We start from the raw sequence: 27227 nt of genomic DNA, 5'->3' as shown, positions 1-27227 counted from the left end.
GCACTATTATAAATAAACTGGAAAAAAGGTCCTCAGCTGAAAAAGCCTTTCACAAAGTCCAAACATTCCTTCATCACAAAAGTCTTAGAGAGGCCAGGGATATAGGGATTGTAGGAACCAGAGGAGACAAGAACATCATCACAAGAGAACCCACATAATCAACCTGGCCTCAAGGGGCTCACAGAGACTGAACCAACAACAAGAGAGCTTGCATGGGACTGACCTAGGCCCTCTCTCTGGTTCTTGTGTAGTTGGTCTCCTTGTGGGACTCTTAACAGTGGGAGCAGGGCTGCCTCTGTCTCTTTTGCCTGCCTGATCTTGGGACCCTTTCCTCCTACTGGGTTGCCTCATCTAGCCTTAATACGCAAGGCAGTGCCTGGCCTTATTGCAACTTGACATACCATGTTTAGTTGACATCCAGGAAGCCTGACCTTTCTGTGAGAAACAGAAGGAAAATGGAGCTGGTGGAGGGATTGAGGGATAAGTGAGGAGGAAGCTGTGGTCTGGATGTGATATAAGGAAAGAGTAAATTTAAAACATGTTAATAAAACATTAAAAACATAACAAAGAACGTGTGAGAGAGGTAGAGAATGAGGAAGAGTGAGAGAAGTTAGAGAAAGGGCTGGAGAGATTTGTTGGAATTATGGGACAGGATTGCAGGGGGTAGGAGACAAGATTGTGCACTAAGCAACAAATAGCATGTGATAAATAATAAAGGTTATTTTTCCATGAAAAAGAATATATTTGTTTATATGTATACAAAATGCCTGATGATTTTCAGAGCAGCTATAGCATCTTGTTTTCCTGTCAGCAATGTGAGAGATAGAATTGCAGTTTTGGTTAGCTTTGTTTTTTTGATTTGTCAATAACTCTCTCTGTAATGTTGATGATGACAAGTTACGGCATAGTCTAAATCTTTCATTGTAAACCTTGTGGCTGATGTTTTTTTCAGGTTTTGAGTGATGATCCATAGTTTGTTCTATAACTGAGGATTCATTTACTTTAGTCACCTTAAAAAATTCATATTTACAACTTAGGTCATGTTGTCCATACTCTTTTTAATTTCTATTTCTAGAAATTAAAGTGTACAATTTCATGTTTTTAAACATATCTCAATACATTTTATTAGTATCTCTGCATCTTTGTCTCTTTCTGCTGCATCTTTGGAAATTCTTCATGACATGTATTCCAAGTCACCAAGTCTCTCTTTAAATGTATCTGATTCTTTAAATTTTCATTTGCTATTTCTGGAAGACATTCAGTTATTCATTCATCAATCATTCCCTATCTTCCTTGATGGGAATATATTGTTACCATTCATCTGCAGTCTTCATTTCTGTGTCAATCCCACATTTGCTCCATTTGCTTGCTTTTTCATCTGTTGTGCTTTTGCCTAGAAAATAAAATAAAAGACATCTTTATTTAAAAGAGGGATGCATGAAAATAATAAGTAAAGTGAAAGGTAATTTGGTAACAGGGAGGCATTAAAGAGATGAGTTTGCCAGCTTCTGCCCTACCATTTCTCTAATGGAGCCTGCCAGGAGGTACAATCACTTTGTAATTATATATCCTAAACCATGTTATTTCTGGTTTGTTTTTGTCTTTGAGCTTATGCCAGAGCTAGCAGAGCACAGGAAATGGAAAACTTACATATGTTAATTTTTCTGTATATATATTCTTTAAATCCTTTCTGCAGAAGAGAGGCATGTTGCTAAGGGATTGCCAGAGCTTTGACAGTGGTGAGCTATACCACTGGGCTACATATCCAGTTTGATTTATTTAGCTTTATTTTAAGATATTTTATAAAGTTGTGTGTGTGTGTGTGTGCACGTGCACACGCACATGCCTGAGTTATGTGCATCTAAGTGTGTGTGCTTCCAGAGGCCAGAAAAGGGTAGGTATTGGATCCATTGGTCCTACAGTTATATGAAGTTGTGAGCCACCAGCATGGGTTCTCTGCAAGTTCAACAGGTGCGCTTAACCACTGAACCATCTCTCCAGCTCTCCATCTCTTTACTTTTAACATGTTTGCAATATTTAAACATAAATTAGCATTTATTGAGTGTTTACTATGTGCCTGATTCAGTGCTAGGTCATTTTCGTGTAATCTGCATGACTGTTTTTCAGCGTTACAAGATGCTCAGAAAGCAAAGACACTTGCTGCTAATCCTCATGATCTACATTCAGTCCCAGGACCTACATGGTGGAAGTTAAGAATGAACTCCCACAAGCTGTCCTCTGATGTCTACACATGTCCCCACAGAAAAGAAACAATATAAACCTTTGTTTGAACCTTAGAACACACACCACTGTTTTACAAAGAGCACTGCTAGTAAGCAACAAAGTTGGTGTTTGAAAACTAGGCCTTTCTTTCTCTAACCTTTTTTTTTTTGTCAAGTCAAAACTTTGACTTTGGTAAGAAATAGCAGCAGTAAACAGAGCTATTTTGCCAGGTTTGTTTTCCAGTTGGCATCTTCCATAACTTCTAGTGAGAGAATGAATTTTCAGGTCAATAGTCTTTTGTATGTGGCTTACTCCTAAATACTCTCTCTTCAGTAATAATGCTGCCTTAGGAGGGCAGGGAGAGGGATATACTAAACTCAGTTTTCCTATGTTCATGTTCAACAATCAACACGGAAGATTTTTGACACCACCCATGTGGCAAATTTTCTTGTACATCAAATATTTAAGAATTCTTTATTCATTTATGTTAGATTACATACAGTTAAGGTTTCCATCCCTAAGGTTGCTCTCCACTTTAACTGCTAGTCACAAACCCCTGACTGTATTACCGCTTAGGTTTCTGACCTGTGGGCTACAATCAGGGTTCCTACAACCCCTTCGGTGGGTGCAATTACTGTGCTAAAGTGGCTGACAGAATTCAGAGAATGTTTAGCTTACTGGTTCACTATATCAGCTATTACAAAAGGTGCAGAGGAACCCAGAAGAAGTGAACCATAGAGCAAGAGTCAGAGGCTCCCTTTTGGGCACTCTATTTTCCTGGAATGCTGTCCTTTGAAGTTTATGGAGGCTCCACTACTTAGGCCTGAGTGGTACTGGGGAATAAGCCCTGGGCCCTTGTGGAAGTAGATTAATGCTGTACCACTGAGTTACACTTCCAAATCCATTTCTTTAAACAAATTCAAATGATTAGTTTTATTATGGGTAATTGGTGATCAATTAAAATCTTAGCTCTACAATCCAAATCAGAAGCTACAGGATGAGGCTGAAAGTGTCAATCCTCTGATCCTGCCATGATCTTTCTGGTGACCAGTGCCCATTCTGAAGCTATTTAGGAACTGCCATCCAGCAGACATGAGCCTAAAAAAAAACATCATTGCCTGAGAGACTGCCAGGAATTTAGGAGTTTTATGCCTGAGAATATATTACAACAGCACACTTTTAAGTCCCCTTGAATATTAATAAGAAGGACATGGAACTGGCTGTTATTAAAAATCAAAGAAAACAAAAGGCCCCAAAGTTCCTAGTATATGGCTACTCAGTAAATGTATGCACACTTTATTCAGTATTGCAACATAGCCACTATTAAAATTTACCACTGAACATTACAATCATTATAACATCATTGCAGCAATAACAGTTCTGTGTAATATTTTTATATAACATGGTATAAGACACACATGCAAGCTAAATCTCATACACATAAAATATAAATAAATAAATCTTAGAAAAAAGTGCAGTTCAAGGTCATCCTTGAATACATAGCAAGTTTAAGACCACCCTGGACTAAATAACTGTCTTGGAAAGCAGAAGAACATTCATACAGCAAACAGTGAATACTCAAAATTGTAGCAACCTAATTTAGAAATAGCTCATTATCATTACCATTGAATTTCTATTGCCTTCCTCCCAGCTATGTCCTTTAGAATTTATTTCTAATTGTCATGCCTTTCTTTTATTAGTAATCTATATAACTAAACATTATATTGTTTCGTTTGCATGTTTTTGAAATTTAAAATAAATATGTCTCTGCAATCTGTTTTCTTTTGCCTATCTACTTTATATTTCCTTTTAGAACGGTACAGAATGACACTGAGAATTGATATAACATTTTTCATGTTCCATTATTTTATTTTGCTACTTTACATTTTGATACAGGTTTATCATTTTTCCTAAGATACTGTCCATTTTGCTAGATTTAGTCGGAGATATAAATTCTTTTGATGTTATTATAAATGGGTTTTTGAAAAATTAGTTTTCTAGCAGTTTATCGTTGCTGAACAGAAATGAAATTGATTTACCCCCTTCAATGTAATAAAACCATTCATTCTCTAAAAGGTCTGGAAAAAAGAAAATGAAACATTGGTTATCAGATGTGTACAAACTATAGTGATCTTGCTTAGGAAAGAGGGATTCAGATTTCAGAACAGTGGTGTTTGGAAAAGTAGAAGTGAGACCAAAGAGACACACAAAGAGGGTGTTAATAACATACATAGTATTTAATTTTATTTTGAAGCAAATCTGATAACATATTAACATAGCAAGTGTATGAGTGACTGTGTTATTATTCTTTGTGGGTTTTGGAAACGGGCCGTAATTTTGAAAGTAAAATACACGGTATTTACTGTGTGCTCAAGATAAATCACTTTTACAGTGAATGTCCTCAGAATCCATTAAAGCTAAATTGGATGCTGTAAAGTGGCAGCTGCATGCCAAATCCAAACTTCAGATAGAATTATTCCTTGTGCTCTATAGTTTTGAAAATGGATCAGTGAATGCCAGTGATTTTGTTTTTAAATCTGGATTTCTAAATTCTTTTAAAAGATAAGAATGTCTGGGCTGGGAAGGTCGCTCAGAGGTAGAATGATTATTTAACTTAAGTGAGCTCCTAGGTTTGGTTGTCAACAGTGCAACAAAAACAAAAAGAAAATCTGACAGTGGCAGACGTCTGTGGGTGGATTTCTACGTGATGATAGTTCATTAGATAGGCATTGCTTGCCTGATTGCTTTTCCACTGTTTATTTTAATAACAACTTTCAAAGATTTTCAAAGATAGATGAAAATAAGCCCCTAGATACCAATCAAGGACACACAACAATCATAGATTCATGACCAGGGTCTTTCTTATATTGTAAGATTTTTATGAAATTATTTTTATCTATTCATTTATTTATTAAGTGCTACAGAAGGAACCCAGGGCCGTGCTGATGCTAAGCATCTGTTGCAGCCCTGAGCTATAGCCATTAAAAGACATTTATTTCTCTGAAGCTGGTGCTAGAACCCAAGGCTTCGTGTATGATAGAAACTGCTCTACCATTAAGTTCCATCCCAGCCCCAAGGTTTATTTTGTACTTGGCAAACAATTGTTGTATATATTTATTTGCAGACCACATGTTGCTTTGAAATATGTTGACATTGTAGAATAGCTAGATGGAGTGGAAAAACATATTCATTACCTCACATGTTACTTTTTGTAGTGAGAAAACTTAATATTTATCCTGTCACTAGTTGTCAAGAATACATTGTTAATAATTACAGTCATTATATTGTACAACAGAGCTTCTGACCTTGTTCCTCTTAATTGATATTTTATACGTTGATTAAAACATCTTTCCCTTTGCTTCTTAGCCCTGAGGACCACAAATCTGTTTCCTGCTACTAAGCATTCAACTATTTTAGATTTTACTTGTGCACACGTGTGTTATGTATTGTTCTGTGCTCCTCTATTGCACTTAGTATCTCCTGGACATGATTTTACTGTTTCAAACACTGAATAATATTCTGTTATGTATATATGTCTTTCTTTTCCACCCCACCCTCCCCCCAAAATATGATCCAGCAATATGATTTCTGGGTTTATCTCAAAACAACAACAACAACAACAACAACAACAACAACAACAACAACAAAGCTGAAATCAGTGTGGTGAAAAGACAACTCCATTGCAGTGTTCACTGAAAAATTGTTTACAATAGACAAGTTTCAGAATAAAGGTAAATATGTATTGATGGATGAATGAGTTTTAAAATGTGATATATTGAATATGGTGGTGAATACCTTTAATCTCAGCATTTGGGAGGCAGAGGCAGACAGATCTCTATGAGGTCAAGGTTAAACTGGTCTACATATTGAATTCCAGGGCAGCCAAGGGTACATAGCAAGAACCTGTCTCAAAATGCCAAACACCAACAAATGTGATGTATTGGATCAGCCATGGACATGGGACCCAAGGTCTCACACATATGATTGGTTTGTTTTGGTTTTCCATAATGGCTGTAACAATTTATACTCTCAAAATAGTATATACCCAATTCCTTTTTCTCATATGCTCAATAACACTTGTGATCATTTTCTCAATTATGTTCTTGTTAATAGACTTTGTGACACATCCAACTGTTATGCCTTTAGGATGATTAGTAATGTTGAGAATGTTTTCATATATTTCTTGGAAATATATATATATATATCTTTAAGGCTTTTGTCAATGTTTCAATTAGGTTATTTATTTTTTATTATTTATTTTATGTGTGTGTTTTGCCTGCATATATGTCTATACATCACATACATGCATGCATAGTGCCTGCAGAAGCCAGAAGAAAGCATTAGATTTCCTGGGAGTAGAGTTATAGATAGCTGTGAGCTGGCATGTGGATGCTGGGAATGAAACCTTCCTCTAGAAGAGTAGCCAGTGGTCTTGACACCCAAGCTATCTCATCAGCCCTGGACTGTTTTTCTGGTGGTGAGGTGAGTTTCTTATATATTTTAGACATTAAGTCTTTATCAAATATGTGATTTGCAAGTCTTTCTTCATATGTTGCCTTTTCCTTGTTAGTTGATTTTTCTGTAAAAGACTCATTGGTCAATTTTGCTGTGTTTAGTGCTTCTACTTTCTGGGACTTCTGGTTAGTTTTGAAGTAAATCCCGAGCCTTGTATCATTTCATCCACAATATTTTACTCTTTATTTATAAAACACAAGTGCTTTTTTGGAAGCTTAATCATGAGGCTGGAGAAATGGCACAATAGTTAAGATTATGTACTACTCTTGCAAAAGAGTCAAATCCAATTCCAACGTCAGCATCCATGTTGGGTGGTTCACAATACCTGGGACTCCTGCTCCAGGGATCAGTGCCTTCTTAAATCTCTGGGCTCTTGCCATAACTGGGTGCCCCTCCCAAAACCACACTAGAAATAAAAGCCAAACACATTATTTTGTCCTTAAAATTTTAACAATAATTACCTAAAATAATTTACCCAAGATTTCTGATCTTTATTTTATAATTTGCTTAAATAGAAATTCAAATATGGCAGACTTTGGGGTATGTAATAATAACAGCATAGGAGGTTAGACAAATCTTAGTGGCTATAAACTATAAAATGAGGACCCTATCACATACGCACTTTACGTCTTGTGGCACACACACACACACACACACACACACACACACACACACAAACACTAAGCCTTTATATCACACATAGTTTATATATTCTTAAACCTTTGTGGTCTGATAATTAGGGTTAAATGCACAACAAAAGTTTCTGTGATAATCAACCTGTTAATCAACTATACTGTTTTATGTCAGTACAATGAGACAATGCAATTGAAAATGGATTTTGGTGTTCCAACTTTCAGATAAAAGATGGCAGAGTGTGGTTACAACTTCTCTAGCTATATTCAGGCCATCTAGTAAACTTGTCCAATTGAATATACTTTAGCTCCTAGCTGGAGGGGCCCCTTAAATTAGAATTAAACTGCAAATGGTGTAGTATTAGCAACTGAAAAAACAAAATCCATCTTATAGATGAAAATTATTGTACACAAAGTGGAACTAATAACCAAACACATCGGTTTGATGTATAGTGGCACGAGCCAGATTACAGAGTACTTGTACACAGAGCTTGGAAACTTGCTCAGCAATACGATCTTGTTTACCAAGAACCCATTTCCACAGCCCAGCTGGTACAGAGAGTAGCATCTGTGATGCAAGAGTATATCCAGTCAGGTGGTGTTCGTCCATTTGGTGTTTCTTTACTTATTTGTGGGTGGAATGAGGGCCAACCATATTTATTTCAGTCAGATCCATCTGGGCTGCACTTTGCCTGGAAAGACACAGCAATGGAAAAAAGAACCGTGAATGGGAAGCTTTTTCATAAAAAGATATAATGAAGACCAGAACTGGAAGATGCCATTCATACAGTCATCTTAACCCTAAAGGAAAGCCTTGAAGGGCAGATGACAGAAGATAACATAGAAGTTGGAATCTGCAATGAAGCTGGGTTTAGGAGGCTCACCCCAACTGAAGTGAGGGATTACTTGACTGCTATAGCGTAATGAAGATGTGCCCGAATCATAAAGATCTCACACGCTCTACTTATTTGTGTTAAATTATGTTTGGTTTGTGCAGACTTATTTCTACAAGGTTTAATGGTTTCACATTTTTAAAATAATAATCATAATAAACTGTTAAAACTAAGAAAAAAGAAAATCTGGATTTTATTTTTAAGACAATGTCTCAGAATATATATATCTTTGGTTGGCCTGGAATTTATTATATAGACTAGGCTGACCTCTCAGAGATTGGATTGCCTCTACCTCCAAAGTGCTGGGATTAAAGATGTGTTCCAACTTATCCAGAAATAAAAAATAGAATTTAAATTTGGTTTCATTTTAATCACTTAAAATGTATTCTAATGTGTTTATTAGAGATTCTATTATTGTTTTTTGTTTTCTCAGCTTTTAAATTTGTCAAATTTTAAACTTTATTTCATTTAATTGCTTAAAAGTGTTTTTCTCATGTGTTTATTAGAGGCTTTTGTTTTGATTTTTTTATCAGTTTTGACACAGGCTAAGAGTCATCTGAAAAGAGAAAGAGGGAACCCCAATTGAGAAAATACCATCTTCAGATTGGAGAGTAGGCAAAAGTATGCAGCATTTTTTTGATTGATGATTGATGTGAAAGGGCCTAGTCAATTGTGGGCAGTGCCATCTCTGAGAAGGTGGGACTGAGTAATATAAAAAAGCAAGATGAAGAATACACAAGAAGCAAGAGAGTAAGCAGTGTTCATACATGGCATCAACATTATGTCCTGCCTCAAGTTCTGTCCCTGACTTCCCTTTATCATGGAATATAAATTGGAAAATGAAATAAACCATGTATCCCCGAGTTGATTTTGATCATACTATTTATCACAGCAACAGAAACCGAAGAGAGAACATTTAGTAAGACACAGTTCACATACCGTGAGGTTCAACCTTTAAAGTAAATAGTTCACTTGCACTCCAGTCAAAAAACAGGGTAGACGAACTGCAGATCTTACCTTCCTCCTCATCTACTCCAAATACATTTCCACAGTCTCCCCCCAGCTTGCAGCACAGTACCTGATGCATCCTCACCCTGACCATCCAGTGGACCACAGAGCTCTTCCCCTCCTGACCTCCCTCCTCCCACTCTTTGCTTTATCCCAGTCCCCAGCTCCAGCAGACACTTCCCGGGAACCCACAACCCACTGGGGTCAGAGAAGCTGGTAGACTAGCTGAAGCTCTTCACCTTTACCTCCATTGTTCCAAGTCCAATCCCACATTGTATTCCACAGGTCTAAGCAGACCTTCTGCTCTGGCTTTTCCATACTCTCTAGCCCCATTGCCAGGGGACTAAGCAGGTCCTGGTGGAAGACCCTGGTTTCCTCCCTTCTGTTACAGCTCCTCCCACCCCTCCCTAATCCATTCCCATTCCTAAGTGTCAGCTCCTAATACTCAGAAATACATTTTTCCTGGAATACCCAGTGTTCGCTAGTATCAGGATCCCAGAAGAATTTTCTCCCAGGTAACACACAGCCACCACATTCTCCTAAGAACAACATAGGAATCAGAAACCAAGGAACAGAATATCTACCCAACAAGGTAAGACTAGATATCAGCACCTAGAATTACAATCTTCCTGATTCCAGATGCCTAAGTGCTAGTGCAAAAACACAATCAACACCCAGGATGTCTTCACTTGAGCCCAGCAACCCTACCACAGCAGACACTGAATATTCCAACATAGCTGAAACACATGGAAAAGACCTTAAAACAGCCTTTATGCATATAATAGAGGTCCATAAAGAAGAAACAAATAAATCACTTTTTAAAAATTCTATGAAAACACAAACAGTGGAAGGAAATAAACAAAACAATAGAAGATCCAAAATTAGAATAAAAAAAGTAAACCCAAACTGAGGGAAATCTACCAATAAAAATTTTAAGATCTTATACAGGAATCACACAGGCAAGTTCACCCGCAGAATACAAGAGATAGAAGAGAGAATCAGAGGCATTGAAGATAAGACAGAAGAAAAGAGATACATTCGTCAAAGAAAAATGTTAAATGTAAAAAACTCTTGGCACAAATTATCCAGAAAATGGGGGACACTACAAAAAGGCCAAATCAAAGAATAATAGAAATAAAGCAGTGGTTCTCAACCTGTGGGTCATAACCCCTTTGGGGGGTGGTGGTCAAATATCAGCTATCCTGCATATCAGATATAATTCATAACAGTAGCAAAATCACAGTTATGGCATAGCAATGAAAATAATTTTATGTTTGAGAATCATCACAACATGAGGAATTTTATTAAATGGTTATAACACTAGACAGGTTGCGAACCACTACCATAGATGGAAAAAATATTCCATGATAAGACCAAATTTAAGTAATATATCTATGTAAACATTCAGTCCTGCAGAAGGTGCTTTGAAGATAAACTCCAATCTAAAAGTGGCAAAACCATACCTCAAAAAATCAAGAATTAAAAACAATCCCAGACCACAACATCAAAAAAGGAAACAAACACACCACCACTACCACCACTATTACCACTGTGATCATTTGTATATGCTTGGGCTAGGGGGTGGCACTATTATGAGGTAAGGCCTTGTTGCAGTAGGTGTGTCACTGTGGGTGTGAGTTTAAAACCCTCATCCTAGCTGCCTGGAAGTCAGTCTTCCACTAGCAGCCTTAGGATGAAGACGTAGAACTCTCACTCTGCCTGCACCATTCCTGCCTGGCACTGCCATGCTCCACCTTGATGATAATGGACTGAACTGCTGAACCTGTAAGCCAACCCCAATTAAATGTTGTCCTTATAAGAGTTGCCTTGGTCATGGTGTTTATTCACAGCAATAAAAGATTAACTAAGACACCTACCATCATCACAACAACAGCAACAAAAACACCAAAAAAAACCAACAACAATAAAAAAAACAACTTAACAGCAATCAAAAAAAAAACATTGCTCATGGATATCTCTAAACATTAATTGTAGAGGAATTTTAATTCAACAACATGGCTGCTCTGGCCATGGATCACATCCAAAGACCTTCTAGGCCTGTGTGACCCAACTACAATACAAACACACCTTTATTCTTTCTGGAGGCAATAAGGGATATATGTCATTAGCAAAACAATGTATATAAAGTTAGTTTGTAGAACAAAATAATGCACATAAAAGTTAGTTTGTAGAAGAAAGCAGCATGTTTGAAAGAGAAGTCTAATTAAAGGGTGGACAAAGTGACAAATCAGAGAAATATTTGACCGACTGAGTCAAAGATAGGATATACCTGACTCATGAAAACAGACAGGAAAGAGACACAATTTATGAGAGCAGCACAGAGGGAGAAGGCAGGGAGGCAGTTTTACCTGGACAGTTTTACAGAGATAGGTTTTAGGTGAAGATGAAGAGCCAGAGAATGAGAAGGATGAGGAAATTGAACAGATTGCCGATTAGTTAGAGGCTACAGGCAGTTCTTTAGAAGCTGAGAGAAGCCAATCTGAATAGGTCAGCTTGGAGAGAAGTTTGGGCCAGATCAGCTGAATTGGACAAGCCAGAGTCAGTTCAAAAAGAGATAGTAAGGGTGAGCTTATTCAGCAGTAAGCCTCCAAGATGACAGTTATATCAGATGAACAAAAGTTACTTTTACAAGTATTGGTCTCAAGTCACATAAAAAGATACAGACTAACAGAATGGATACAAAAGCAGGATCCATCCTTCTGCTACATCCAAGAAGTACATCTTAATATCAAGGATAGACATCAGTTCATGATAAAGGGTTAAAAAAAGATATCCCAAGCAAATGGACTTCAGAAAAAAACAGGTATAGTTATTTTAATACCTACTAAATATATTTCAAACCAAACTATTCAGATGAAATAGGGAAGAACACTACATACTTCTTAAACAAAAAATCCACCAAGAGGATATTTCAATTCTTAACATCTGTGCTTCAAATTCAAGGGCAGCCAAGTTTGTAAAAGAAATGCTACTACAGCTTAAATCACATATTGACCCTCACATGTTGATAGTGAGAGAATGCAATACCCCACTCTCACTAATAGACAAGACATCCAGACAAAAACTAAACAGAGAAATGCTGGACTTAACTGAAGTTATAAACCAAATGGACCTAACAGAAAATATTTACAGACATTTCACGCAAAGAATATACCAAAGAACATACCTTCTTCTATGTACCTCATGGAGTTTTCTCTAAAATTTACCACATACTGAGACACAAAGCAAGCCTCAACAAATACATGAAAATACACTGCATTTTATGATTATGGATTAAAGCTGGATGTCAACAACACTAAAGAATGACAGAAAACTTACTCAAGGAAATTGAACAACTCTCTACTGAATGAAAAATAGGTCCAGTTAGAAGTTAAGAAATTAAAGTCTCACTCTGCACACATCTCTGACGCCAGAGGAAAGCAAACGCCATCTGGAACCCTGGTGCACGGAAGCTCCCGGAAACGGCGGCGCAGATCTTCCTGGTTGCTGCACGCCCTGAGAGAGCCGTGGGCAGCACCCGCTGCGTAACTTGAGCCTCGGGACCACAGGTAAGACTAACTTTTTCTGCAAGAGACCTGTATCAGAATGGACACAGCAGAGGCCTCTAGGGTTGGTTCCTGTTACCGGGAGTCCCAAAGGCCTCGGATCCCGCCCGCAAAGCCTCTGCTCTCAAACCCGTGGGAGAGAGACCTCACCGCCTGGTCAGGTGGGCACTCCTGAGGCTGCAGAGCGGAAGAGACCACCAACACTGCCCACCCCTGCCCACATCCCTGGCCCAAGAGGAAACTGTATCGCCTCTGGGTTCCCGTGGAGGAGGGCCCAAGAGCAGCAGGACTGCTGTGTCTGAGACACCGCCAGAACCTGAAGGGATCTACCGGATAAACAGTTCTCTGCACCCAAATCCCGTGGGAGGGAGAGCTAAACCTTCAGAGAGGCAGACACGCCTGGGAAACCAGAAGAGACTGCACTCTGCACACACCTCTGACGCCAGAGGAAAACACCAAACGCCATCTGGAATCCTGGTTCACGGAAGCTACCGGAAAGGGCAGTGCAGATCTTCCTGGTTGCTGCCGCCGTGGAGAGCTCATAAGCAACACCCCATGAACAAACTTGAGCCTCGGGATCACAGACCAACTTTTCTGCTCCAAGTGACCTGCCTGGTGAACCAAGACACAGGCCCACAGGAACAGCTGAAGACCTGTACACAGGAAAAACTACACGCCTTGAAAGCAGAACACTCTGTCCCCATAACTGGCTGAAAGAAAACAGGAAAACAGGTCACAGCACTCCTGACACAGGCTTATAGGACAGTCTAGCCACTGTCAGAAATAGCAGAACAAAGTAACACTAGAGATAATCTGATGGCGAGAGGCAGGTGGAACCCAAGCAACAGAAACCAAGACTACATGGCATCGGAGCCCATTCTCCCACCAAACAAACATGGAATATCCAAACACACCAGAAAAGCAAGATCTAGTTTCAAAATCATATTTGATCATGATGCTGGAGGACTTCAAGAAAGACGGAAGAACTCCTTAGAGAAACACAGGAGGAAACATTAATAAACAAGTAGAAGCCTACAGAGAGGAATCAAAAAATCCCTGAAAGAATTCCAGGAAAACACAATCAAACAGTTGAAGGAATTAAAATGGAAATAGAAGCAATCAAGAAAGAACACATGGAAACAACCCTGGATATAGAAAACCAAAAGAAGAGACAAGGAGCTGTAGATACAAGCTTCACCAACAGAATACAAGAGATGGAAGAGAGAATCTCAGGAGCAGAAGATTCCATAGAAATCATTGACTCAACTGTCAAAGATAATGTAAAGCTGAAAAAAACTACTGGTCCAAAACATACAGGAAATCCAGGACTCAATGAGAAGATCAAACCTAAGGATAATACGTATAGAAGAGAGTGAAGACTCCCAGCTCAAAGGAACAGTAAATATCTTCACCAAAATCATAGAAGAAAACTTCCCCTAACCTAAAAAAAAGAGATACCCATAGGCATACAAGAAGCCTACAGAACTCCAAATAGATTGGACCAGAAAAGAAACACCTCCCGTCACATAATAGTCAAAACACCAAATGCACAAAATAAAGAAAGAATATTAAAAGCAGTAAGGGAAAAAGGTCAAGTAACATATAAAGGCAGACCTATCAGAATCACACCAGACTTTTCGCCAGAAACTATGAATGCCAGAAGATCCTGGACTGATGTCATACAGACCCTAAGAGAACACAAATGCCAGCCCAGGTTACTGTATCCTGCAAAACTCTCAATTAACACAGATGGAGAAACCAAGATATTCCATGACAAAACCAAATTTACACACTATCTTTCTACAAATCCAGCACTACAAAGGATAATAAATGGTAAAGCCCAACATAAGGAGGCAAGTTATACCCTAGAAGAAGCAAGAAACTAATCGTCTTCGCAACAAAACAAAGAGAAGAAAAGCACACAAACATAACCTCACATCCAAATATGAATATAACGGGAAGCAATAATCACTATTCCTTAATATCTCTCAACATCAATGGCCTCAACTCCCCAATAAAAAGACATAGATTAACAAACTGGATATGCAACGAGGACCCTGCATTCTGCTGCCTACAGGAAACACACCTCAGAGACAAAGACAGACACTACCTCAGAGTGAAAGGTTGGAAAACAACTTTCCAAGCAAATGGTCGGAAGAAGCAAGCTGAGTAGCCATTCTAATATCAAATAAAATCAATTTTCAACTAAAAGTCATCAAAAAAGATAAGGAAGGACACTTCATATTCATCAAAGGAAAAATCCACCAAGATGAACTCTCAATCCTAAATATCTATGCCCCAAATACAAGGGCACCTACATACATAAAAAAACCTTACTAAAGCTCAAAACACACATTGCATGTCACACAATAATAGTAGGAGATTTCAACACCCCACTCTCATCAATGGAGAGATCATGGAAACAGAAACTAAACAGAGACGTAGACAGACTAAGAGAAGTCATGAGCCAATTGGACTTAACAGATGTTTATAGAACATTCTATCCTAAAGCAAAAGGATATACCTTCTTCTCAGCTCCTCATGGTAATTTCTCCAAAATTGACCATATAATTGGTCAAAAAACGGGCCTCAACAGGTACAAAAAGATAGAAATAATCCCATGCGTCCTATCAGACCACCACAGCCTAAAACTGGTCTTCAATAACAATAAGGGAAGAATGCCCACATATACGTGGAAATTGAACAATGCTCTACTCAATGATAACCTGGTCAAGGAAGAAATAAAGAAAGAAATTAAAACTTTTTAGAATTTAATGAAAATGAAGGTACAACATACCCAAACTTATGGGACACAATGAAAGCTGTGCTAAGAGGAAAACTCATAGCTGAGTGCCTGCAGAAAGAAACAGGAAAGAGCATATGTCAGCAGCTTGAAAGCACACCTAAAAGCTCTAGAACAAAAAGAAGCAAATACACCCAGGAGGAGTAGAAGGCAGGAAATAATCAAACTCAGAGCTGAAATCAACCAAGTAGAAACAAAAAGGACCATAGAAAGAATCAACAGAACCAAAAGTTGGTTCTTTGAGAAAATCAACAAGATAGATAAACCCCTAGCCAGACTAACGAGAGGACACAGAGAGTGTGTCCAAATTAACAAAATCAGAAATGAAAAGGGAGACATAACTACAGATTCAGAGGAAATTCAAAAAATCATTAGATCTTACTATAAAAGCCTATATTCAACAAAACTTGAAAATCTACAGGAAATGGACAATTTCCTAGACAGATACCAGGTACCGAAGTTAAATCAGGAACAGATAAACCAGTTAAACAACCCCATAACTCCTAAGGAAATAGAAGCAGTCATTAAAGGTCTCCCAACAAAAAAGAACCCAGGTCCAGACCAGTTTAGTGCAGAATTCTATCAGACCTTCATAGAAGACCTCATACTAATATTATCTAAACTATTCCACAAAATTGAAACAGATGGAGCACTACCGAATTCCTTCTATGAAGCCACAATTACTCTTATACCTAAACCACATGAAGACCCAACAAAGAAAGAGAACTTCAGACCAATTTCCCTTATGAACATCGTTTAAAAAATACTAAATAAAATTCTGGCAGCAAACCAAATCCAAGAGCACATCAAAACAATCATCCACCATGATCAAGTAGGCTTCATCCCAGGCATGCAGGGATGGTTTAATATACAGAAACCATCAACGTGATCCATTATATAAACAAACTGAAAGAACAAAACCACATGATCATTTCATTAGATGCTGAGAAAGCATTTGACAAAATTCAACACCCCTTCATGATAAAAAAAAGTTCTGGAAAGAATAGGAATTAAAGGCCCATACCTAAACATAGTAAAAAGCCATATACAGCAAACCAGTGGCTAACATTAAACTAAATGGAGAGAAACTTGAAGCAATCCCACTAAAATCAGGGGACTAGACAAGGCTGCCCACTCTCTCCCTACTTATTCAATATAGTTCTTGAAGTTCTAGCCAGAGCAATCAGACAACAAAAAGGAGGTCAAGGGGATACAGATCGAAAAAAGAAGAAGTCAAAATATCACTATTTGCAGATGATATGATAGTATATTTATGATCCCAAAAGTTCCACCAGAAAACTACTAAAGCTGATAAACAACTTCAGCAAAGTGGCTGGGTATAAAATTAACTCAAATAAATCAGTAGCCTTCCTCTACACAAAAGAGAAACAAGCCGAGAAAGAAATTAGGGAAACGACACCCTTCATAATAGACCCAAATAATATAAAGTACCTCAGTGTGACTTTAACCAAGCAAGTAAAAGATTTGTACAATAAGAACTTCAAGACTCTGAAGAAAGAAATTGAAGAAGACCTCAGAAGATGGAAAGATCTCCCATGATCATGGATTGGCAGGATTAATATAGTAAAAATGGCCATTTTACCAAAAGCGATCTACAGATTCAATGCAATCCCCATCAAAATACCAATCCAATTCTTCAAAGAGTTAGACAGAACAATTTGCAAATTCATCTGGAATAACAAAAAACCCAGGATAGCTAAAACTATCCTCAACAATAAAAGGACTTCAGGGGGAATCACTATCCCTGAACTCAAGCAGTATTACAGAGCAATAGTGATAAAAACTGCATGGTATTGGTACAGAGACAGACAGAAAGACCAATGGAACAGAATTGAAGACCCAGAAATGAACCCACACACCTATGGTCACTTGATTTTTGACAAAGGAGCCAAAACCATCCATTGGAAAAAAGATAGCATTTTCAGCAAATGGTGCTGGTTCAAATGGAGGTCAGTATGTAGAAGAATGCGTATCGATCCATGCTTATCACCCTGTACAAAGATTAAGTCCAAGTGGATCAAGGACCTCCACATCAAACCAGATACACTCAAACTAATAGAAGAAAAACTAGGGAAGCATCTTGAACACATGGGCACTGGAAAAAATTTCCTGAACAAAACACCAATGGTTTATGCTCTAAGATCAAGAATCGACAAATGGGATCTCATAAAACTGCAAAGCTTCTGTAAGGCAAAGGACACTGTGGTTAGGATAAACGGCAACCAACAGATTGGGAAAAGATCTTTACCAATCCTACAACAGATAGAGGCCTTATATCCAAAATATACAAAGAACTCAAGAAGTTAGACAGGGAGACAAATAACCCTATTAAAAAATGGGGTTCAGAGCTAAACAAAGAATTCACAGCTGAGGAATGCCGAATGGCTGAGAAACACCTAAAGAAATGTTCAACATCTTTAGTCTTCAGGGAAATGCAAATCAAAACAGCCCTGAGATTTCACCTCACACCAGTGAGAATGGCTAAGATCAAAAACTCAGGTGACAGCAGATGCTGGAGAGGATGTGGAGAAAGAGGAACACTCCTCCATTGTTGGTGGGGTTGCAGACTGGTACAACCATTCTGGAAATCAGTCTGGAGGATCCTCAGAAAATTGGACATTGAACTGCCTGAGGATCCAGCTCTACCTCTCTTGGGCATATACCCAAAAGATGCCCCAACATATAAAAAAGACACGTGCTCCACTATGCTCATCGCAGCCTTATTTATAATAGCCAGAAGCTGGAAAGAACCCAGATGCCCTTCAACAGAGGAATGGGTACAGAAAATGTGGCACATCTACACAATGGAATATTACTCAGCTATCAAAAACAATGACTTTATGAAATTCGTAGGCAAATGGTTGGAACTGGAAAATATCATCCTGAGTGAGCTAACCCAATCACAGAAAGACACACATGGTATGCACTCATTGATAAGTGGCTATTAGCCCAAATGCTTGAATTACCCTAGATGCCTAGAACAAATGAAACTCAAGACGGATGATCAAAATGTGAATGCTTCACTCTTTTAAAAGGGGAAGAAGAATACCCTTGGCAGGGAATAGGGAGGCAAAGATTAAAGCAGAGACTGAAGGAACACCCATTCAGAGCCTGCCCCACATGTGGCCCATACACATACAGCCACCCAATTAGACAAGATGGATGAAGCAAAGAAGTGCAGACCGACAGGTGCCGGATGTAGATCGCTCCTGAGAGACACAGCCAAAATACAGCAAATACAGAGGCGAGTGCCAGCAGCAAACCACTGAACTGAGAATAGGACCCCCGTTGAAGGAATCAGAGAAAGAACTGGAAGAGCTTGAAGGGGCTCGAGACCCCATATGTACAACAATACCAAGCAACTAGAGCTTCCAGGGGCTAAGCCACTACCTAAAGACTATACATGGACTGACCTTGGACTCTGACCTCATAGGTAGCAATGAATACCCTAGTAAGAGCACCAGTGGAAGGGGAAGCCCTGGGTCCTGCTAAGACGGACCCCCCAGTGAACTAGATTGTGGGGGGGGGGGCGGCAAGGGGGGGAGGGGGGGGAGGGGAACACCCATAAAGAGGGGGAGGGGGAGGGACTAGGGGGATGTTTGCCCAGAAACTGGGAAAGGGAATAACACTCGAAATGTATATAAGAAATACTCAAGTTAATAAAAAAAAAAAAGAAATTAAAGACTCCCTAGGATTCAATGAAAATGAATACCCAACATACTCAAACTTAAGGGACACAATGAAGACTGTTCTAAGAGGCAAGTTCATAACACTAAGTGCTTCCATAAAAAATTGAAGAGGTCTCATACTAGCAACTTAACAGCACAGCTGAAAGGTTTAGTGCAAAAAGAAGTAAGCATGACCTAGATGGGTAGAGAGCAAAGCCAATCAAGTCCTGGCCAGAATCAATCAAATAGAAATAGAGAATAATACAAAGAATCTTGGAAATAAAAAGCTGATTCTTTGAGAGAAATCATCAAGATAGATAAATCCTCATTCTAACTAACTAATAATGAGAATATCCAAATAAACAAAATGAGAAACAAAAGGAGGCACATAACAGATAACTAAGGAAATACAAAGAATCATAAAGACATACTTTAAAAACCTGTATACCACCAAATTGGGAAATGTAAAAGAAATGGATAATTCTCTCAGTAGGTACAACTTGCCAAAGTTAAACCAAGATCATATAAGAAATTTAAGCAGACTTATAACCCTAGTGAAGAAGAAGCAGACATTAAGTCTCTCAACAAAAACAACCCAGGTCCAGATGGGTTTAGTACAGAATTCTACTAGACTTTCTGGGAAGACTTACTGCCAATACTCATCAAATTCTTCCACAAAATAGAAACAGAAAGGACATTGCCCAGTTCATTTTATGAGGCCATGGTCACCCTGATACCACATAAAGACTCACCAAAGAAAGAAAATTAGAGATCAATTTCCTTTATGAACATAGATGCAAAAATATCCAAAAGATACGTGCAAGCTGGATCTAAGTGAAAGAGTTGTGTGACAAAAAAACTAAGGAAGGAAGAAATTGAAGAAGGTATCAGAAGATGTAAAGACCTCCCCATGCTCATGGATTAGTAGGAATAACACTGTAAAAATGCCCATCCTAACAAAAGAAATCTACAGATTCAATGAAAGCCCCATCAAAATTCTAAAACAATTCCTTACAGACTGTGAAAGAACTTTACCAACTTCATATCAATGAAATCTCAATATAGCTAGAACAATCCTGAATAACAAAAGAACTACTGGAGGTATTATTATTCCTGATTTCATGCTGTACTACAGAGTTATATAGTAATATGGTTATACAGTAATATAATAATAACAGCATGGTATTGGTATAAAACAGACACATTGATAAATGGAATCAAATTAAAGTCACCAACATAAATCCACATACTCATAGACATCTATTTATTAAAAACAAGGCCAGAAATAAACATTTGAAAAAATACAGCATAAAATAGTCCTGGTCAAACTGGATGTCTATATAGAGAAGAATACAGATAGATCAACACTTATCACCCTGCACAAAACCCAAATTCAAATGGATCAAAGACCACAACATAAAACCAGATAAACTGATCCTGATAGAGAAGAAATTGGGAAATAACCTAGAACCTATTAGCACAGGAAAAAGACTTTCTGAACAGAACACCATTAACACAAGCAACAAGATCAGTAACAAATAAATTCATGAAACTGAAAAACTTCTATAAGGCAATGGACCCAGTCAATTGAACAAAATAGAGCCTGCAAAATGGGAAAAGATTTTTATTAACTCTGAATCTGATAGAGGTTTATATAATATAATATATAATGAATATAACAATACAAAGAGTCAATGAAATAAGTTGGCTCTTTGAGAAATCAGCAAGATAAATAAATCCTATATGTCATATATTACATATATACATATACACATACATATATATACATATATATGTATATATATATATCAAGAAACTATACATCAAGAATAAAACTCAATTAAAAATTTTAGGGCAGATCTAAACAGAGAATTCTCCATAGATAAAACTGAAATATATGAGAAACACTTAAAGAAATATTCAACATCCCATCAGGGAAATGAAAATCAAACTACTTTGAGACTTCATCATACATTTGTCAGAAGGCTAAGATCAATAAAACAAGTTACTGTTCATGCTAGGGAGAATGTGGAGTAAAGGAAACATTCATCCATGGCTGGTAGAAGTGCAAACTTGTACAACCACTGTGGAAATTGGCATGGTAGTTCCTCAGAAAGATAGGAATTGACTTACTTCAAGATCTAGCCATACCACTCGGGTATATACTCAAGGAACAGTTTATCCTACCACATGAATACTTGCTTAACCATGTTCCTTGCTGCTCTATTTATTCATAATAGGCAGAAACTGGAAGCAACCTAGATGTTCTTCATCCAAACAGTAGATAAAGAAAATGTAGCACATTTATGCATAGAGTATTACTCAGCTTTTAAAAAATGAAATTTAGGCCTTCTGAATTCCACATGCGCCTAGAGCTGACCCTGTGACACAGCTCTCTGTACCTAGAACTCCTGGGGAGAGAGCACGATTCTCAGAAGTACAGACAAATAGAGGCGAATGCTAGTAGCAAATCAATGAACTGAGAACGGGAACCCCGTTGGAGCAATTAGACAAAGGATTGAAAGAGCTGAAGGGGCTTGCAACCCCATAAGAACAACAATGCCAACCAACCAGAGCTTCCAGGGACTATAAACACTACCCAAAGACTATACATGGACTGACTCAGGGCTCCAACTGCATAGGTAGCAAAGGATGGCCTTGCTGGGTACCAATGGAAGGCCCTGGTCCTGCAAGTTGGACCCCAGTGTGGGGGATTATGGAGGTTTCATCAAGGGGTGGATGGGGAGGGAACACCCTTTATAGAGGGGAGGGAGAGGTCAGGGCTTCAGGATAGAAAATCAGGGAAAGAATAAAATTTGAATGCTAACTAAGAAATGCCAATTAAAATTACAAAAAAAAAGTGTAGAAGAATTCTGAGAGCATAGAATTTGAGACCACCCTTCTATACATTCCTGGCTGAAGGAACTGCCCAGAGCCCTCTGGACACAGTTATCGAGGAGCAGTGTGGGACAGGATCCTTCAGGTTTCAAACTGCCAGGGAGCTGACCCTGTGCTGCAGCTCTCTCTGTGCAGATCCTGCTAAGGAGAAAGCCCGACTCCAGGGTGTGACACACAGGCATAAGAGGTCAAGCCACTGTCAGAGACAGCAAACCAGCTACCACTTGAGTTAACCTGATGGCAAGGGCAATAACCTAACAACAGAAACCAAGGCCACTTGGTATAATCAGAACCCAGTTCTCCCACCACAGAAAGCCCTGGATACCCCAATAAACCTGAAAAGCAAGGATTGGATTTAAAATCACAACCCATGATAATGTTAGAGGTCTTTAAGAAGGACAAAAATAATTCCCTTAAAGAAATACAGGACAACACGGATAAAACTGTAGAAGCCCTTAAAGAGGAAACAGAAAAATCAACCAAATAGGTGAAGGAATTGAACAAACCAATTCAGAATCTAAAATACAATAGAAATAATAAAGAAATCTGCAAAGGGAGACAACCTAAAAGGATAGGAAAAACCTAGAAAGAGATCAAGACAATATGGATGAAAGGACTAACAGAATAAAGAAATAAAGAGAGAAGACAGGCAGATATAGAAAAACATTGACACAACCATCAAAGAATGTAAAACAAAAAGCCATCAAAAAAACATCCAGGAAACGAGAGACAATAAGAAGATCAAACTTGATAATAGGTAGAAGAGAGCGAAGATTCTCAACTAAAAGGCCAGTAAAACCTTCAGTCAAAATTATAGAAGAAAACATCTTAACCCAAAGAAATAGATGTCATAAAACATACAAGAAGTCTAAATTTGCAAACAGATTGGACCAAAAAGAAATTCCTTCAATTCTATCACCTGTTAAATAGCAACACCCAAATGCACAAAAACAAAGAAAGAACATTAAAAGCTAGTATGTAAAAGGTAAGTAACATAAAGGCAGACCTACTAGACCATATACATCATGTTTCTATCAGAGACAAATTAGAAAGCCAGAGATCCTGAAGATGTTTATAGACCTAAGAATATTAAAATGAGAAGCTACTTATATCCAGCAAACCTCAATTAATATGATGGGAAACCCAAGATATTCCCAAGACAAAACCAAATTTTTCACAATATCTTTCCACAAATCCAGCCCTACTAAGGATAACACACAGAAAACTCCAATGCAAGGAGGGAAACTGCACCCTTGAACAAGTGAGAAAGTAATCTCCTTGCAACGAATCCAAAAGAAAAGAGACACATGAACATAATTCCACCTCTAACAACAAAAATAACAGGAAGCAACAATCACTATTCCTTAATATCCCTTAACATCAATGAACAATCAATTCCCCAATAAAAAGACATAGACTAACAGACTGGATATGTAAAGAGGACTAAGCATTTTGCTGCATACAGGGAACACACCTCAGTGACAAAGCCAGATACTACCTCAGAGTAAAAGGCTAGAAAACAACTTTCCAGGCAAATGGTCTTAAGAAAGAAGCTGGAGTAGTCATACTAATATCGAATAAAATCAACTTTCAAACAAAAGTTATAAAAAAGAATACAAGGACATCATACTCCATCAGCAGTGGCTCCACCAGAACTCTCAATCCTAAACATCTATGCTCCAAAATGCCAAGGCACCTACATTCATAAAATAAACCTTATTAAAGCTCAAAGCACACATTGTACCTTACAAGGTAATAGTGGGAAACAAAGGATATTTGTGAGAGTTCATTCTCTTTCTGCTATGTAGTTCCTAGATATTAACTCAGGACCTCAGACTTGATGTACCCATTGAGCCAACTTGCTGGCCTATCATTCTTTTCCTGAGTATATATTTTTTTCTTCTTTCTTTGATTATAATATAATTATATCATTTTCTCCTTCCCTTTCTTCCTTTAAAACCCTCTGATGTACCCCCTTGCTCTCTCTCAAATTTATGGCCTTATGGCCTCTCTTTTTGTTGTTCACATACCCCCCCACACGCACGTGCGCGCGCGCACACACACACACACACACACACACACACATACAGAGAGAGAGAGAGAGAGAGAGAGAGAGAGAGAGAGAGAGAGAGATGCCCTATTTAGTCTTTATAATGTTACTTATATGTGCGTTTTCAGAGCTGAACATTTAACATTGGATACCCAGTTTTTGTGGTTTTCCCTGTGAAAGACTTATTTCTCCTGTTCTCCATATTCCTTAGTTGCCTGTAGTTCTTTGTGTTGGTTTGAGGCCTGCCTAGTAGGTTTTCCCCTATCTCTAGCAGTTTCCATCTGTTGCAAACAGAAGTTCCCTTGATGAGGAGTGAGAACTACACTTATCTGTGGGCATAAGGACAAATATTTAGAATGAAGGTAAGGATTATGCTGGTTTAGTAAAGTGGCAGCAGCTATTTCCTATTCTCCTTCAATCCTTGTGTTCATTATTAGTCTTTTTGTTTCTGTGAATACCTATTCTAGATATTTCAACTAATAGTTGGCCATTTGCATCTGACTTTTCTCATTTGTCATAAATGTTTTCAATATTCAATTGCATGTAGTATGTTCATTCATTTCATTCTGATGCACATACTGCCTATGTGCAATACACATATTATACAATTTGTTTTACCTACTTCAATTGTGATATTTTGAAATATTGAACTGTTAAAAATTCCACTGAAAGATAACCCACACTCTTTCAGTATCTGTTTAGTTTTTTTTTTTTGATTTATACCTAGAGTTGGAATAAATTAAGTCAGAGTTTAATTTCTAGGGAGACAACCAAATGGTACTCCTACCAGTGATATATGTAGCCTCCCATTTCTCAACATCTTTAGCAACACTTGTAATTTTTTTCATTTTATAATCATTTAATAGTTCTAAAGCAATATTGTAGTTATGATTTGCATTTCTGTAATTACTAATAATAGGGAAACTTTCTATGTGACTATTGGTTATTTGGTTATTTGTTTAATTTTTAAAGAAAATTGTCTAGTTTGATTCTTTATATCATTTGCATTGTTTTGACACTTATTTATTCTCTCTCTCTCTCTCTCTTTCTCTCTCTGTGTGTGTGTTAGTGTGTGTGTGTGTGTGTGTGTGTGTGTGTGTGTGTGTGTGTACACCCAGGTGGGGCAGGCTCTGAATAGCCATTCCTTCAGTCTCTGCTCCAAACTGTTTTCATATCCTCTCCTATGAATATTTTTGTTCCACCTTTTAAGAAGAACTGAAGAATCCCCATTTTGTCTGTCCTTCTTCTTGAGCTTCATGTGATCTGTGGATTGTATCATTTTTCATTTTTATTAAATTGGGTATTTCTTATTTACATTTCAAATGTTATTCCCTTTCCCAGGCCATCAGCCCCCTAACCCCTCCCTCTCCCCTTCTATATGGGTGTTCCCCTCCTCATCCACCCCCCATTACCACCCCCCAACAATCCTGTACACTGGGTGTCCAGCCTTGGTAGGACCAAGGGCTTCCCCTTCCACTGGTGCCCCAACAAGCTTATTCATTGCTACCTATGCAGTTGGAGCCCAGGGTCAGTCTATGTATAGTCTTTGGGTAGTGGCTTAGTCCCTGGAAGTTCTGGTTGGCTGGCACTGTTGTTCATATGGGTCTCAAGCCCTTTAAGCTTTTCTTTCAGTCCTTTCTCTGATTCCTTCAATGGGGGTCCGTTCTCCAGTTCAGTGGTTTGCTGCTGGCATTCGGGCCTCTGTATTTGAAACCATTTTCCTGAAAGCAATAGCAAGGGTTCAAGGAGATACAGATGGAAACTCAGGCTAGTAGAAGCCTTTCAGTACAAAGCAGATCAAGGGTCAGGCACAGTAATGATACAGAAACATCAAATCATAATAACTACATACACCAGTGGTCCACATTGAACATTAGAGCACAATAGAGCCCATCTTTCTCAATTGTATAAATATTAGACCACAAAGAAAACATCAGTAATTTCTATACCACTTGAAAGATTCCAAACCTCCTTCTTAGCAAAGGGATAGCATAGCTATCAGGTTAGAATAAAAACAAAATTTAAACTCTATAACATTTAAACTTCTAGCTAGAAACTGAAAATCTATCAAACAACCATTGGGTTAAAAAACAAAAAGGCAAAACAAGTAATAAAAGTAGCAAATATCAGAGACTGTTGGATACTTTTAGAGATCACTAGAAAATCTGTAGTTTTAAACACTTATGTCAGTATTTATAAATAAAATGCATGAATTGTGTTAATGTTGGAAGTCAGAAAAGAAAATGTGTTCAAATAATCCGTAAGGACGAAAATACTTTAAGTATGGAAGCAGAAAAGTAATAAAGTTTTAGAACAGAAAATAGGCCAAACTGATTTAAGTAAGAAAAATACATAAATTATTTGCCAAATTAGCCAAATCAAAATAGGACAGATACAGCTTATATATATAATAAGACAAAGAACAAATAATGTGGAATATCAATAGATAAATAAACCAAACTGGCTTACAAATGAATAATATACATATCCTAAACAGAGAGAGGCAGACACATCCAAGAAAATTTTTACTTTGGTATTTTGACTATAAACATTAAGTCTAAAGCAAAATTGCTGAGAAGAAATAGTAAAACCTAGAGTAGGTTTGGATTTCACAGAAGCCTAAATTACATGCTTTTTACCCTCATGGGTCTGGGAAGAAACTCAGGGCCCTCTGTATACTAAGGAGAGGCATTCATCTGCTACAAAGTCACCCATCACCCAGTTAGATATCCTAAAACTGTGTAGAAGAATTTCAATCCAGCAATATGACTGCTTTAGCAAGGGATCACATCCAAAGACCTTCTAGGGTTTTCTCTGTTATGGGGCTGGGATGCAGACAATCCCTGGATTAAAGTATGATCTGGCTGGAATACAGATGTATCCCTAGTAGATACCTTTAATCTCAAACAATGTAGGTAGAAGGAAGTAGCCATATTTGAAAGTGACTTCT

The 27227-nt window shown here is 38.0% G+C and overlaps 1 long non-coding RNA gene and 1 pseudogene across 1 annotated transcript in view; one reads left to right on the top strand and one right to left on the bottom strand.

Annotated features, from left to right (window-relative positions):
* Positions 1-579: 579 nt before the first annotated feature.
* The window catches only part of LOC116889209, a 30873-nt gene continuing 4225 nt past the window's right edge, over positions 580-27227 (bottom strand). Inside the window, exon 3 of the long non-coding RNA XR_004386368.1 lies at positions 580-1393. This is a non-coding gene — a long non-coding RNA (uncharacterized LOC116889209). The remainder of the gene's footprint in view (positions 1394-27227) is intronic.
* LOC116889207 lies at positions 7603-8304 on the top strand (annotated as a pseudogene).

This window comes from Rattus rattus, chromosome X (genome assembly GCF_011064425.1).
Source record: "Rattus rattus isolate New Zealand chromosome X, Rrattus_CSIRO_v1, whole genome shotgun sequence".
Classification (NCBI taxonomy): domain Eukaryota; kingdom Metazoa; phylum Chordata; class Mammalia; order Rodentia; family Muridae; genus Rattus; species Rattus rattus.
Note: the sequence above shows the minus strand (reverse complement) of the source record. Positions and strands in the feature narration are given on the sequence as shown.